Here is a 15,617-nt window from a genome sequence, read left to right on the forward strand (position 1 = left end):
TCAAATTATAATTATAGATTTCCATAAATGCAATAATACAAAGAACATAAAACTAAGATTACTATTTAGGGCAATCCGATTTCGTTATTATATAGTATTATATAGATTTTAATCTAAGCCACTAAACAACTAACTGATCATGTTATATGGATTTTATATCTTATCTACCAAACATTAAATTATGAGATGGAAATGCATCTTCAAAGAGAGATGGGGTTATATAGCGTGTGCTAGCTCCTACCGTCTAATTCATAAAACTGAGAAACTGATTATACTAGGAATGATCACCCTATAATAATATACTGGCCTTACTTTCATAGCGGATATAAACAGGCAAAACGCAGAAAAATCTTCATGAGAAGTAAAACACACAACATGCATCATGCCAATCAACCTACATATTCTCTAATTCGACTTGTCCATCCTTGATCCTTCATACATCTTGGTGATGATAGGATTGAAAACGGTCTCGAGCTCCTTCATCCTGCCTTTGAAATCATCAGCCTCTGCAAAAATGCATGACCTCAACCACTGTGTAATAGACTCCAAAGCATCCTTGATCTTCTTCTTGTCGTCTGCTGCGAGCATGGCTGCAATCTTCTCATTGTCAATGGCTTTCCCCACGTTATACATGTATATCATCAAAGCTTTCTTGGCCTCAACCTTCTTCATAAGCTCCTCATCCTCTCTCTTGTACTTTTTGCCATTTCTCACCATCTTATTTATTTCTTCCCTGGACAGCCGACCTTCTTGTTGGTGATGGTGACCTGGTTCTTCCGTCCAGTTGCCACATCCTCCGCCGACACATTCAAGATACCATTCGCATCAATGTTGAAGCACACTTTGATAAGAGCAACATCTGTGGGTGATGGAACCATATTTTGATATACGGTTCGTGTGCCCACGATCCATTTCGGATATCTAACAAGTACATACAAAAACCATAATCCTACAAGGTAGTAAAAGAAGTATACCTGCGAAACGAGAAGTGATCGACTCCAGAGTTGATCTTCCGAATTGTTCCCACGGCAAGATTCGACGTTGGATGGCAACGATCTTCGAATCCTATCTCAACTCCAATGAACAAACACTCTCAATCTCTTTCTTTCTCAATTTCTCTCTTTCTCAAATTGTCTACTATTGCTACGTGATTCTTCATTCTTAAGAATGATATCACATGCTTTTCTTTTCTTTTACTTTTGATTAAAATAGCAAAAGATAAGAATAATAGCAATTATTATGTTTACCATTTATTTATTTCACTTTTGGCAAAGTGATATCTTTAGCAATTATTTATGAGAAAGAATCTAGAGATAATATTGTTTGCCCACTTGAGATTTAAGCCTTAATTTGGGCCAATCGGGGATCTACTAGCTCGAATAAAGTTTGGCCTCCCAGTGCTCGATTTTTCTTATTCAGCCCAGAATATAAATCGAGACACTAGTATTAATTTATTCCACTAGAAAATTAATACTGAATTACCTCTTTATTCTTTAGGTGAGTCGGGGCTAGTATTAGACTTAATTAATCTCCGTGTTTAAGATATCGAATATCCATTAATTAATTAATTCCTCTGACGGTCAATTAATTAATTAATTAGTCGTTTAATTATAAACGACTTCTCGAGTGCTACCACTTAAACTTATTATCGTATCGGAACTAATTCCACCTGCAGGGTTTAATACGATAAACTTATTAAGTTCCTCAAGAGGATATTATCATCCTGTTATCAGCAGGACACGGATCCTTATTGCAATATAATCGCATATCAAATAATAATTGTTATCACTCAAAGTATCGAGTATCTTGAACTTCAACAGAGTTCTCACCCATGATAAATCAAAGTAATAATCAATTAATTATTTACACCGATTAATTCAATTAAGGTTAAATTATTTAAGTCACCGAGATCTTGATTCTTAATTAGTCAGAATATAAGAATTCATCTCACTGTGATCCTGTTCAATACACGAAGGTACTAGCATAAATAAATAGCCAAGACAAACTATTTATCCATTTATGCTACAATCTAAACCAGCAACTCGTCCATAGTTGCCTCGATTGTGAACTCAATTTATATTTCAACTTTTTCCAATTATATGATCTTCTGTGATCTACAACACACCATATAATCTATAGTATGAGATAAATTGGACTATAATAGGATTATGCAATAACAATAATTCAGATAGGAAAATATTAGTGAATAAGGTATCAATATATACAAGCATAAAAGTGTTGCTTTAAGTATATAACCCTTCAATTCTCCCACTTATACTAAAGCAAACTTTTAGTATACAACGTGACTAATAAACTGATAATATCCTAGCTATCCACTCACTTGTAAATCTCTATTACAAATTCTCCCACTGGAGTCGATCACTTCTCGTTTCACAGCTATAACTTCCTCTACAGAAGTCCGATTGAGGTGAAACAGGTGGCCACGGAAAGCTCTTTCAAAGACTAAGAAGATCATATAATTGGAAAAAGTTGAGATATGAATTGAGTTCATAATGAGGCTGCTATTATGAATACCAAGGATTCAAGATGTCATCAATCCATGAAACACATTGATGGCAAGTATCATTACATTCGGTCAGTGGTCAAGCATGGTGATGTTGCATTACTACATATTGCGGGAGTTGATAATCTTGCTGATCCTTTCACGAAGAGTCTTCCTGGTGCGGTGTTCAACAAGCATGTTGAAGACCTTGGAGTTCGTGACCTCCTTATTCTTTAGGTGAGTCGGGGCTAAGATCGACAAATCAAATAAATGATCCACGATAAGACGACGAACAATATACAAAACCATTAGATCTTGGTAGAACTTTGCTATATCAATATGCAGGTTTTGTATATTGTTCGTCGTCTTATCGTGGATCATTTATTTGATTTGTCGATCTTAGCCCCGACTCACCTAAAGAATAAGGAGGTCACGAACTCCAAGGTCTTCAACATGCTTGTTGAACACCGCACCAGGAAGACTCTTCGTGAAAGGATCAGCAAGATTATCAACTCCCGCAATATGTAGTAATGCAACATCACCATGCTTGACCACTGACCGAATGTAATGATACTTGCCATCAATGTGTTTCATGGATTGATGACATCTTGAATCCTTGGTATTCATAATAGCAGCCTCATTATCACAATAAATTGTAATACATTTAGGCAAGCTAGGAATCACATCAATCTCAGCTAGAAAGTTCCTGAGCCATACAGCCTCTTTAGCAGCTTCACAAGCAGCTACATACTCGGCTTCCATGGTGGATAGTGAATTGCATTTCTGCTTTACACTTCTCCACACAATGGCTCCACCTCCAAACATAAACACATAGCCAGTAGTAGACCGCCTCTTGTCCTTATCACCTTGATAATCGGCGTCTACATACCCTACTGGTGTCAGATCATGAGACTGGTAAACTAGCGCATACTCCTTAGTCCGTTTAAGATACTTGAGTATGTGCTTTACAGCAGTCCAATGAGCTTGACCTGGATTCGCTTGATATCTAGCCACAATGCCAACGGCAAAACAGATATCAGGCCTGGTACACTGCATCGCATACATGAGACTTCCTACAGCCGAAGCATAAGGAACTGTCTTCATGCTCGCTATTTGCTCAGGTGTTGTGGGACACAAAGCTTTAGATAGCGGAACACCATGTCTGAAAGGTAGAAAACCTTTCTTAGCATTCTGCATGCTGAACCGTGCCAAAACAGTGTCAATGTAGGATGCTTGAGACAAACTCAACATTCTCTTAGATCGGTCACGACCAATCTTTATTCCGAGAATATATGCTGCCTCTCCCAGATCCTTCATTTCAAACTGTTGGGATAACCAATCCTTAATGCCAGACAATACATTCACATTATCACTAATGAGAAGTATGTCATCCACATAGAGTATAAGGAAAACCAAACTCCCATCGATACAGACCCTATAAACGCAGCTATCGTTGACACACTGCTCAAAACCATAAGTTTTGACCACGTCATCAAAACGTTTATTCCAAGATCGTGAAGCTTGCTTAAGTCCATAAATAGACTTCTTAAGCTTCCAAACTAGATGCTCTTCACCTTTCTTGATGAACCCTTCTGGTTGTAGCATATAGATATCTCTATCTTCTTCAAGATACCCATTCAAAAATGCGGTCTTGACATCCATTTGCCATACCTCAAGGTTCATATGGGCTGCCATGGACAAGAGAAATCGGATAGACTTAAGCATGGCTACTGGCGAAAAAGTTTCCTCAAAATCGATACCAGGTCGTTGAGTATAACCTTTCGCCACCAGTCTCGCTTTGAAGGCCGTAACCTTCCCATCCGGTCCTCTCTTGCGTTTGTATACCCATTTGCTACCAATGGCCTTTCGACCCTCAGGTAGCAAACATTTCTCGTATACATCCATGGCAGTTATGGATTCAAATTCTGAAACCATACATGCCTCCCACTCAAGAGCATCCGGATCTGCTAGTGCTTCGGAGTAAGTCCAGGGATCTTCTTCGATAAGCCCATCGTCAATTAAATCTTTAGATTTATTAACAAATGCATATCGACTGGGCAGTTTGCCCTTTGATTCCCTCTCACTTCGACGTGGCACTATTTCAGATTCGGTATCGACATTCTGTGCTTTTTCTGATGAGACCTGCGGTACTACATCTTGCACAATTGGCTGAATTGGCTGACTTGTCGTGCCAATTTCTTTGACCTCTCCGAATATAATTTTACTCTTACTTTTATGGTTATTTATGTAGTCCTCTTCCAAGAATCTTGCGTTAGTGCTAATAACGACTTTTTGATCTTTAGGACAATAAAAATAACCCCCTTTCGTTCCTCTAGGATATCCTATAAACAACTTTACTTCAGTTCTAGAGCTCAACTTATCGGCATCCTTGTTCAGCACGTGTGCTGGACTGCCCCAAACCCGGATGTGGTTAAGAGAAGGCTTGCGCCCTGACCACAGCTCGGACGGGGTCTTAGCAACCGACTTAGAAGGCACTAAGTTTAGAATGTAACCAGCTGTTTCTAAGGCATATCCCCAAAACGAAATGGGTAAAGTAGCAAAACTCATCATCGATCTAACCATCTCAAGAAGAGTTCTATTTCTTCTCTCTGCCACACCATTCTGTTGGGGTGTACCCGGTGTAGTCAACTGAGATGTAATCCCAGATTCTAACAAGTATGCTCTAAACTCGTTACTGAGGTATTCGCCACCGCGGTCAGATCGCAATGACTTGATACTTTTACCTTGTCGCTTTTCTACTTCCGCCTTGAATATTTGAAACTTGTCAAAGCATTCAGACTTGTAGCGCAACAAGTAAATGTACCCGTACCTTGAGTAATCGTCAATGAAAGTGACAAAATACTCGTACCCTCCACGAGCTTGAGTGGACATAGGTCCGCACAAGTCAAAATGAACCAGTTCCAACACTTCTTTGGCCCTATACCCCTTGGCCTTGAAAGGCCGAGTCGTCATCTTTCCTTCTAGACAGGATTCGCAGACTGGGATTGGTTCTACTTGAAGAGACTCAAAGATACCATCGGAAACCAGTCTTTGGATCCTCCTTAGATTGATGTGACCCAATCGTAGGTGCCAAAGAAGAGTTTGGTTCTCTAGAGAAGAAGCTTTTCTCTTCTTTTGGTTTGTAGTCAAAGTAAAAGCAGATGAAGAATAATCAAATGGACATGTAAAAGTATAAAGAGAATCAGCCGCACTTCTAAATAAAACTTGACCATCTTTAATGAATACTGCACTGTCTTCTAAAAGAACAGAATATCCATACTTTCGTAATTGAATGGTAGAAATCAAGTTTTTCCGGAAACCCGGAACATAGAGTACATCTCTTAAAAACAAAACATGTTTATCAATTAATAAATTCACATCTCCAATTGAAACAACGGGTAAGCTTGCTTCATTTCCCATGGAGAGTGACAGCTCGCCTCCACCAAGCTCCCTTGTCCGCAGGAACCCCTGCAAGGTGTAACAAACATGGTCAGTTGCACCCGAGTCAACAACCCATTGATGGGAAGATCTCGAAACTGAGTATGTTTCCGTTACAAGAGCAGTAGAAATACCTTGAGCTTTCTTCATCATGGGACAGTCGGATTTCCAATGTCCAGTTTTCTGACACTTGAAGCACTTGCCTTTCCCTTTTGGCTTTTTAATGCCTCCAGTAGGGCCTGGCTTCTTCTTGCTCCCATATTTTTCTTGGCCTTTCTTGCCATGGGGCCCTTTCTTCTTCCTACCTTTCGGTGGAAAACTGGGTCCTGTGGCAGTGGCCAAAGCCTGTGGACTCTTTCCCATGACCCCCTCGGCCGCTACCAACTCATTAAGCAGTTCATTTAGAGTGAACTTTTTCTTGCCCATTATGGCATTGAGTCGGAAGTTTTCGTAGGATTTGGGCAGAGTGTGGAGAACCATGTCTACCTTAATGGCATCCTCGATTCCTCCACCGAGCACGTCCAGCTCATTGAAATGATTAATCATTCCAAGCACGTGCTCGCGCACAGACGAACCTTCCGTCATCTTTGAAGACATGAGTTTCCTCATGAGTTCAAAACGGACTGATCGGTCTGATTCCCCAAAGAGCTCCTCGAGGTTCCTTATAATTGCAGCCGCAGTCTCCAACGACTGATGTTGCAGCTGCAACGCAGAAGACATAGTGGTCATAATATAAGCTTTCGTCATATTATTCGCCCTATGCCACCGCTTATGGGCCTCCCTTTGCTCTTCGGAAGACCGAGTAGTAAGGTTCGCGGGAGCGGGAGTAGTAAGCACAAACTTATACTCCTCCGCGTCTAGGACAAATCCCAGATTGCGCTTCCATTCCGAAAAATTCGGACCAGTAAGCGGCTTAGCAGATAAAACATTCAAAAGCGGGGTAATAGTCATATCTGAAATATTAAACAAACAAATGCAAATAAGAAAACACGTTATTGCATAAAGATTCGTAGCAATAATATTGTAACCTTTTGATAAAACAATATTATTGAAACCTCCGTTAGCCCAATCGAATTACACGCAAGCCACGTTCGTGTGGACGTTTACGCGCTCTTCGTTTGACCAGACACCCAGTCTTTGGTCTCATTCCATTTTCAACTTATCCTTATGAAAAAGTGGGACCAATAAACGGACCTTGTCTAGACCACGCAATTTCAAGAAGGGACTCCGTTGGGGAGTTGTACTTGAAATAAACGCCTAAGCTATGACCACAGTTTAGTCAACTTTATGACTATCTTTTATTTTAACCCCTTCTAGAATAATCCATGAAAGACTAACCCGTGCAAGCCACGTTCGTGTGGACGTTTACACGGGAAGCTCCCACTATTCTCAAGGTTAAAATAATTAATTTTAATCATTTCTAGAATAATTTGCAGAAATTAATACATGCAAGTCACGATAGTGTGAACGTTTACATGCAAAAACTCCCACTTATTCACAAGATTAAAATATTTTTTAATTTAGAAGTTTAACCGACAAAAGCTGCAAATTAATAACGAGTGCAAGCCACGTTCGTGTGGACGTTTACACCAATTATCAATTTACTTTGTCTTAAACCAACTGTGGAGGTCTATATCAATTTTATTTAAAAAATTGAATTATCCGCTTAGTCTTTTACTTCAAAAGGTTTACAGGTTAAATCACGTTGACACGGAAAACCTAAGCATGCATTTCTATAACACATGTAATAAAACATGCTCGCTTGAAATTCTAAAACATGCTTAGAGAAAACGTGATAACACCTAGCATGATATACTATGCGCATTTAAAACCACAAAAAAAAATATCATGCTTCTAAAAACACCTTAACGGTGATTAAATTCCACGACATAAAAGAAACCCGACAAAAAAAATTGTCGTCTTATCGTGGAAACCTGGAACCTGTTCTTCCCTGCCTATTTTATTACAAATGAATAAAATAAGGGAAATTAAATTCTAATCTATTACATAATAGATTTCTTCGTCTTTTGGCAAGTCTCGTCGTCCGCGAAACACTCCATCCATTAAGTAGCCCAAATTAAATAAAAGATCCCAAATTAATTAAATCAAAGAGTCTCAAATTAATTAAATAAAAGAGCCCAAATTATTAAGCTCAAATTAATTTAATTAAATAGGCCCAACTTAATTTAATTAAATAGGTCCAATATATTTAATTTAAGAGGCCCAAAAGAGAGCCCAATGGAATTAAATCATAGAAGTCCAAAAGATAGGCCCAATTCGTCAAACTGTCGCTGAACAGGTCAGCCAACTTCAACGCTCCGTTTGACCCCTCAAACGAACTCCAATCGTATTTTATGCAGAAATACGACTTCTTCGTCTTTGAAAGAGCTTTCCGTGGCCACTTGTTTCACCTCAATCGGACTTCTGTAGAGGAAGTTATAGCTGTTCTTCGGAGACTGCCAGAACTTGATTTCCAGCGAGAGGCACGGCGGCACCGGCTGAATTCCGGCACCGGGCGACCAGCGGGAGCCCGGAATTTCTGTGCTTCTCCATTTTGCATTCTATCACCCTCTGTTCTTGATTTCTATTGTTCTCCAATAGATAAACCAACAAAGAAAAAAAATACAAATGGAAATCCTAATCTAATCACGCATAGCTTGTCGTGATTTTAAGATTACAGGCCAAGATCGACAAATCAAATAAATGATCCACGATAAGACGACGAACAATATACAAAACCTGCATATTGATATAGCAAAGTTCTACCAAGATCTAATGGTTTTACTACTCATTAATCCGATAGAGCCGAAATGTCCGGACCTTGGCTCTGATACCAATTGAAGGAACCATATTTTGATATACGGTTCGTGTGCCCACGATCCATTTCGGATATCTAACAAGTACATACAAAAACCATAATCCTACAAGGTAGTAAAAGAAGTATACCTGCGAAACGAGAAGTGATCGACTCCAGAGTTGATCTTCCGAATTGTTCCCACGGCAAGATTCGACGTTGGATGGCAACGATCTTCGAATCCTATCTCAACTCCAATGAACAAACACTCTCAATCTCTTTCTTTCTCAATTTCTCTCTTTCTCAAATTGTCTACTATTGCTACGTGATTCTTCATTCTTAAGAATGATATCACATGCTTTTCTTTTCTTTTACTTTTGATTAAAATAGCAAAAGATAAGAATAATAGCAATTATTATGTTTACCATTTATTTATTTCACTTTTGGCAAAGTGATATCTTTAGCTATTATTTATGAGAAAGAATCTAGAGATAATGAATTGTTTGCCCACTTGAGATTTAAGCCTTAATTTGGGCCAATCGGGGATCTACTAGCTCGAATAAAGTTTGGCCTCCCAGTGCTCGATTTTTCTTATTCAGCCCAGAATATAAATCGAGCCACTAGTATTAATTTATTCCACTAGAAAATTAATACTGAATTACCTCTTTATTCTTTAGGTGAGTCGGGGCTAGTATTAGACTTAATTAATCTCCGTGTTTAAGATATCGAATATCCATTAATTAATTAATTCCTCTGACGGTCAATTAATTAATTAATTAGTCGTTTAATTATAAACGACTTCTCGAGTGCTACCACTTAAACTTATTATCGTATCGGAACTAATTCCACCTGCAGGGTTTAATACGATAAACTTATTAAGTTCCTCAAGAGGATATTATCATCCTGTTATCAGCAGGACACGGATCCTTATTGCAATATAATCGCATATCAAATAATAATTGTTATCACTCAAAGTATCGGGTATCTTGAACTTCAACAGAGTTCTCACCCATGATAAATCAAAGTAATAATCAATTAATTATTTACACCGATTAATTCAATTAAGGTTAAATTATTTAAGTCACCGAGATCTTGATTCTTAATTAGTCAGAATATAAGAATTCATCTCACTGTGATCCTGTTCAATACACGAAGGTACTAGCATAAATAAATAGCCAAGACAAACTATTTATCCATTTATGCTACAATCTAAACCAGCAACTCGTCCATAGTTGCCTCGATTGTGAACTCAATTTATATCTCAACTTTTTCCAATTATATGATCTTCTGTGATCTACAACACACCATATAATCTATAGTATGAGATAAATTGGACTATAATAGAATTATGCAATAACAATAATTCAGATAGGAAAATAGTAGTGAATAAGGTATCAATATATACAAGCATAAAAGTGTTGCTTTAAGTATATAACCCTTCAGTGGGCGCAGGGGGAATGCCTCTGAGCTTGAACTTTCCTAGCAGATTGTTGTCTTTTGTCCTACTTCTTTCACCTTCGTACACACAAACCTGCATACTCGTCTGATTATCCTCGCAAGTGGTGAATTTACGCTCCTTACTTGTAGGGATAGTTGTATTCCTCGGAATAAATACCTCCATCACACCTCCAGCACCTCGAATACCAAGCGATAAAGGAGTTACATCAACAAGAACTAGATTCTGCACCTTGTCTTCACCACTCAAGATTGCAGCTTGCACAGCGGCACCATAAGCCACAACTTCGTCCGGATTAATGCTCTTGCACACCTCTTTCCCATTGAAAAACTCCTTCAACAGTTGTTGCACCTTGGGAATCCTACTCGAACCCCCCACCAGCACCACCTCATCCACGCTGCTCTTATCCATCTTTGCGTCGTGCAAGCACATCTCCACCAGTTTCATACACTTGTTAAATAAATCCATGTTCAGTTCCTCAAATTTAGCACGAGTGATAGTCGAGAAAAGATCAATCCCCTCAAACAACGATTCAATTTCACATGTGGTTTGGGGAGTGGAAGAAAGGATCCTCTTTACCCTTTCACAAGCAGTCCTCAATCTCCGAATAGCTCTTAAATTCCCACTAATATCCTTACCCTTGTTGCGTTTGAATTCTTTAATGAAATGTTTCACCATCCTGTTGTCGAAGTCATGACCTCCAAGATGAGTATCACCAGCAGTAGCCCGCACTTCGAAGATGCCCTCATCAATCGTGACTAGAGAAACATCGAATGTGCCACCACCAAGGTCGAAAATAAGCACATTCTTTTCCGTAGAGGTAATAGCCCTTTTATCCAGACTGTATGCAAGGGCAGCAGCAGAAGGCTCATTCATTATCCTCATAACATTTAGACCGGCAATGGTTCCGGCAGCCTTAGTTGCCTGACGCTGAGAGTCGTTGAAATAAGCAGGCACCGTCACGACAGCATCCTTGACAGTTGATCCAAGTTATGTCTCGGCAACATCCTTTATCTTGGTGAGCACCATTGAGGAGATTTCCTCAGGAAAAAACTGTTTTCCCTTCCCTTTGTAGGTTACTACTATCATAGGCTTGTTGGAAGGATCAGGAATAACCTTGAATGGCCAGAGTTTCATGTCACTCTGAACCGTTGGGTCACTAAATTTGCAGCCGATAAGCCTCTTTGCATCTGCAAAACACATTAAGAAAAAAATCATCTAGTTGGAGTTGAGACAAAGACGACAACTATATTCAGAGAGCAGGACAAACTCCCCAAATCGATAGATGAAATCAAAATATAAACTGTGGAAATGGAATCTAGACTATAAGCACATTTTATACAAACTAAATATAGATATATTATATTTAGTTTTTCAATTAATAATTTGATTTATTTTAATCTATAATTATAATAAATCATTTTTAGGAGTACCTAATAAATTAATAAACTCTGTAAACTTATAAATTTCTTATGTCCTAACTTCACTCAATCCAAAAAATCATCAATTTTAATAAATGGGGTAATTGCCTGTAAATCCCTAACGTTTACACGGAATTGGTTTTTGCACCTATTTTTATTTTTCTTCTTTTAAATACCTAACCTTTAGTTTTTGTCTCAAATTTGTCCGGCGACCGGTTTTTTTTTACGCCGGCGCCGGAAATGCCATTGTGGCAGCCGGAATTGATGAGGTGGCAGCCGGAATTGACACCTAAACATATTTTTTACATGTGGCAAAAAAATAAAATTAAAAAAACAAAAAAAATTCCAAATCATCATCATCTTCCTCAAACCCTTATACCCCCTCCCCCCTGCCAGCACCACCGGCTGCTCCTTCGCCGCCCCCTTCCCTCCCCTTGCCAGCACCACCGGCGACACACAGAGAGGTTCTCGGCACCTCTGTCTCCCTCAGAACCACGCCGCCACCTCCGTCGCCGTGACATACAGAGAGCTTCTCGGCACCTCCGTCGCCCTCAAAACTACGCCGCCATCTCTGTCTCCCTCTGAAAACTTGGCACACCCACCTCTTCTTCTACGGCGACTCAGGGCAGCGGCGACATTCTAGCCCCCATTCCCTTCAATTTCCGATGCCAAAAACCCTAGATCCCCAAATTCTAGCCCCCATTCCCTCCGATTTCCGACGACAAAAATGACTCCCTTTCCTCTGTTTCAACATTGGCCGACATCAGCAACTCTCTCGATTTGGAGAGGGGCCGGCGGAGATGGGCCTCTCGAATTGGAGAGGGTGGGGGAAGGGGAGGGGTCGACGGAGGATGGGGAAGGGGAGGCGGTGGTGGCGTGGCCGATTTGCAGAGATCGGCGCCCGGTGGCAGATGGTGGGGGAAGGAGAGGAGGGAGGGCGGCAGGTGGGGGAACGAGGGAGAGGGGGAAAGAAGACGGGGGGGAGGGGTCGACGGAGGATGGGGAAAGGGAGGCGGCGGCGGCGGTGGTGTGGCCGATTTGCAGAGATCGACGCCTGGTGGGGAGGGCGGAAGGCGGCAGGTGGGGGAACGGGAGAAAGGGGGAAGAAGACGGGGGGAGGGGGGTTTAATCCACATGTGAAATTTTTTTCTTTTTTTTGTTTAATTTTATTCCACATGTCAAATATATACTTAGGTGTCAATTCCAGCTGCCACCTCGTCGATTCCGGCTGCCACAGTGGCATTTCCGGCGCCGGCGTAGGAAAAAATCGGTCGCCGGATAAATTTGAGACAAAAACTAAAGGTTAGGTATTTAAAAGAAGAAAAATAAAAATAGGTGCAAACACCAATTCCGTGTAAACGTTAGGAATTTACAGGCAATTACTCCTTAATAAATTAATAATTTTTTAGAGAAATCCTTTATAAAGATAGGTCCCGTTAATATCATAAATTAATAATTGTTAAAATATTGTAATTACGAAATACTATGGTAATTTGTTAAAATATATAAATCTATTATTTTTTTGATAAATTACATGAATAAATAAAGAAATTCAAAGACCGTGCGGCAAAGGACTCAAACTTAAGATCTTAGGTCTTAGGCATTAACATCCTACCACTAGGTCAACACACGCACACAATATAAATATATTGTTGAATCACCTTCAGTTTGATCGTCATTTAGATCTCTAGTAATATCAGCCACAATAAATAGATAGATACATGCATTTATTAATTTAAATATTATCTCCCATTTATCTTTGCACATTATAAATTAGTAATACATTAAAAAGTTATTATTTTTTCAATAAATTATTAATTTATCGATAAATTAATAATAAATTGTTAATGTTTCAATAAAATTCTTAGGTTCCAAAGTTATCAATTTATAATTTTCAAACACATGCATTTCAATGCATGATAACATTTATATACAATTTATGGTGCGATATCTCTAGTTGTAAATTTATTATGAGAAAATGCGGAATAAGAAAATATGAGAAGATTTTATCATTCCCATCTTTTTTATCGCATGTTCTTTAAGGTGGAAAATATAAATTTATCACATCAATACCCCCAAGAAAAATATTATCACATCAATCTCCCATGATAATGTTATCATGAATTGAAGTGAAAAAGAAGAAAAATGGACTGGCCAGTTTTTTTTCATCCTGCCCGATGAAAATTATCTTTCCCACAGAACATGTGAAAATTATGGGAAAATTGTGAAAATATATATTTCCAACCTTTTCCATAAAAGAGAACGCACCATTAGTGAATATGTGATATGTATCCTATTTATTTATTTATATAATAGTGAATTATTGTTATTTTCATTTATCTAAGTAAATAGATTTTATAGGATATAATTTTTTTTTCAATATTCTAAACAGACTTCCAAATATATATCAAACAGATTTTGGATAAGATAATATAATTAATTAATATATTTTTATAGTATTTTAATATCTAATAAAAAATAAATATATTTTTTAAAATATATATTATGTAATTTATACAATTACTCTTAAAATTAAACATATAATAGAGATATAATAGGCATTCTATATATTATGTAATTTTTTAAAGATATTTTTTATATTACCCTCTCCCTCTCATTTAAAATGACATTTTTGCTATTTTGGGTTGTCTCATTACAAATGATTCATTACAAAAATGGAAACTCATTTATTTCACAAATTATTTCACAAAAAATTGTGGCCTCCGTCATTTTTTTTTTTTATCACTTTTATTCTTTAAGTATTATTTTTTGTTAATAATGGTGTCCAAAAGTAAGAAGTCGTATTTAGTGGGACAGAGTATAGATTAGCACTCACACATCACTTCGAGGGTGTTTGGCTAAGCTTACTTCAAAGAGCTTATAAGTTCTTGGAGCTTATAAGATGTTTCAAGAGCTTATAAGATGTAATTTTTAAGAGCTTATAAGTTGTCAAAGTGTTTGGATAATTGAGCTTATAAGCTAGAGAGAGAATTTCTTTGCTAGAGAGAGAGAATATTTTTTAGAGAGAGAAAATCGAAGAAAAATAAACTTGAATGATATATGATGAAAATAATAAATTATAGTTGAAAAATATTTGTAAAAAGATTATTGCATATGAGATTATAAAAAAATAAGTTGGGGTAGAAGAACTTATTTTTTGAGGAGTTCTCTTGGAGCTTATTTTTGGAGCTTATAAGCTGTTCAGGAGCTTATTTTGCCAAACACTTTAAATGAGCTTATAAGCTCAGCCAAACACCCTCTTTCAACATCGGCACGTCGCTGATAATTTAACTTTGATAAGAGTTATCACACATCACACATCACACATATCAACATGACACCAAAACTTCCCTCAAAAAATAAAAAAAAATAAAAAAAACATGACACCAAAACGAAATAAACAAAAAGCATGAAAATTATACCAAATATAGACACATACATATAATAACTGCTCGGAAACAATCAAATCCCACATGAGATAAATTTAACTCACCGAAAATAGTGTGGACACATATATAATGAGTAATGGGGAACAATCAATCCACACAAGAGAATGAACTCACCGAAAACAGTGTTAACCGAGTTAATGACGACTTGATTCTTGGCAGCGTCACCGACGAGACACTCGGAGTCGGTGAAGGCCACATAAGAGGGCGTGGTGCGGTTGCCCTGATCATTCACTATGATCTCAACATGCTCGTGCTGCCAGGCCGCCACGCACGAATACGTCGTCCCTAAATCGATCCCAATTGCCCGTCCTTGGCCCCTTCTCGCCATTAAAGATGCCAATAATAAACAGACAGTTTAAATGCTTGTCCAGCACGTGAAAATCTGAACAAGGACTGAATATGAAATGCAAGAAACTCGAAAGAGGTCAAACCGGCTAAGAGGGGAATGAAATGATGATGTACGTTGAAAGAAGTCTCAATCTGATACGCTCAATCTATCCAAATAGAGCAAACAAAAAAGTAACTAGGTGTAGCAGGCCTCTTGCTATCACATCTC

The 15,617-nt window shown here is 38.3% G+C and overlaps 1 pseudogene; it reads right to left on the minus strand.

Moving 5' to 3' along the window:
- Positions 1-398: 398 nt before the first annotated feature.
- On the minus strand, positions 399-15,389 carry LOC131007639 (heat shock cognate 70 kDa protein-like; annotated as a pseudogene).
- Between the last annotated feature and the right edge of the window lie 228 nt (positions 15,390-15,617).

The sequence above is a fragment of the Salvia miltiorrhiza genome, chromosome 2 (assembly GCF_028751815.1).
Source record: "Salvia miltiorrhiza cultivar Shanhuang (shh) chromosome 2, IMPLAD_Smil_shh, whole genome shotgun sequence".
NCBI lineage: Eukaryota > Viridiplantae > Streptophyta > Magnoliopsida > Lamiales > Lamiaceae > Salvia > Salvia miltiorrhiza.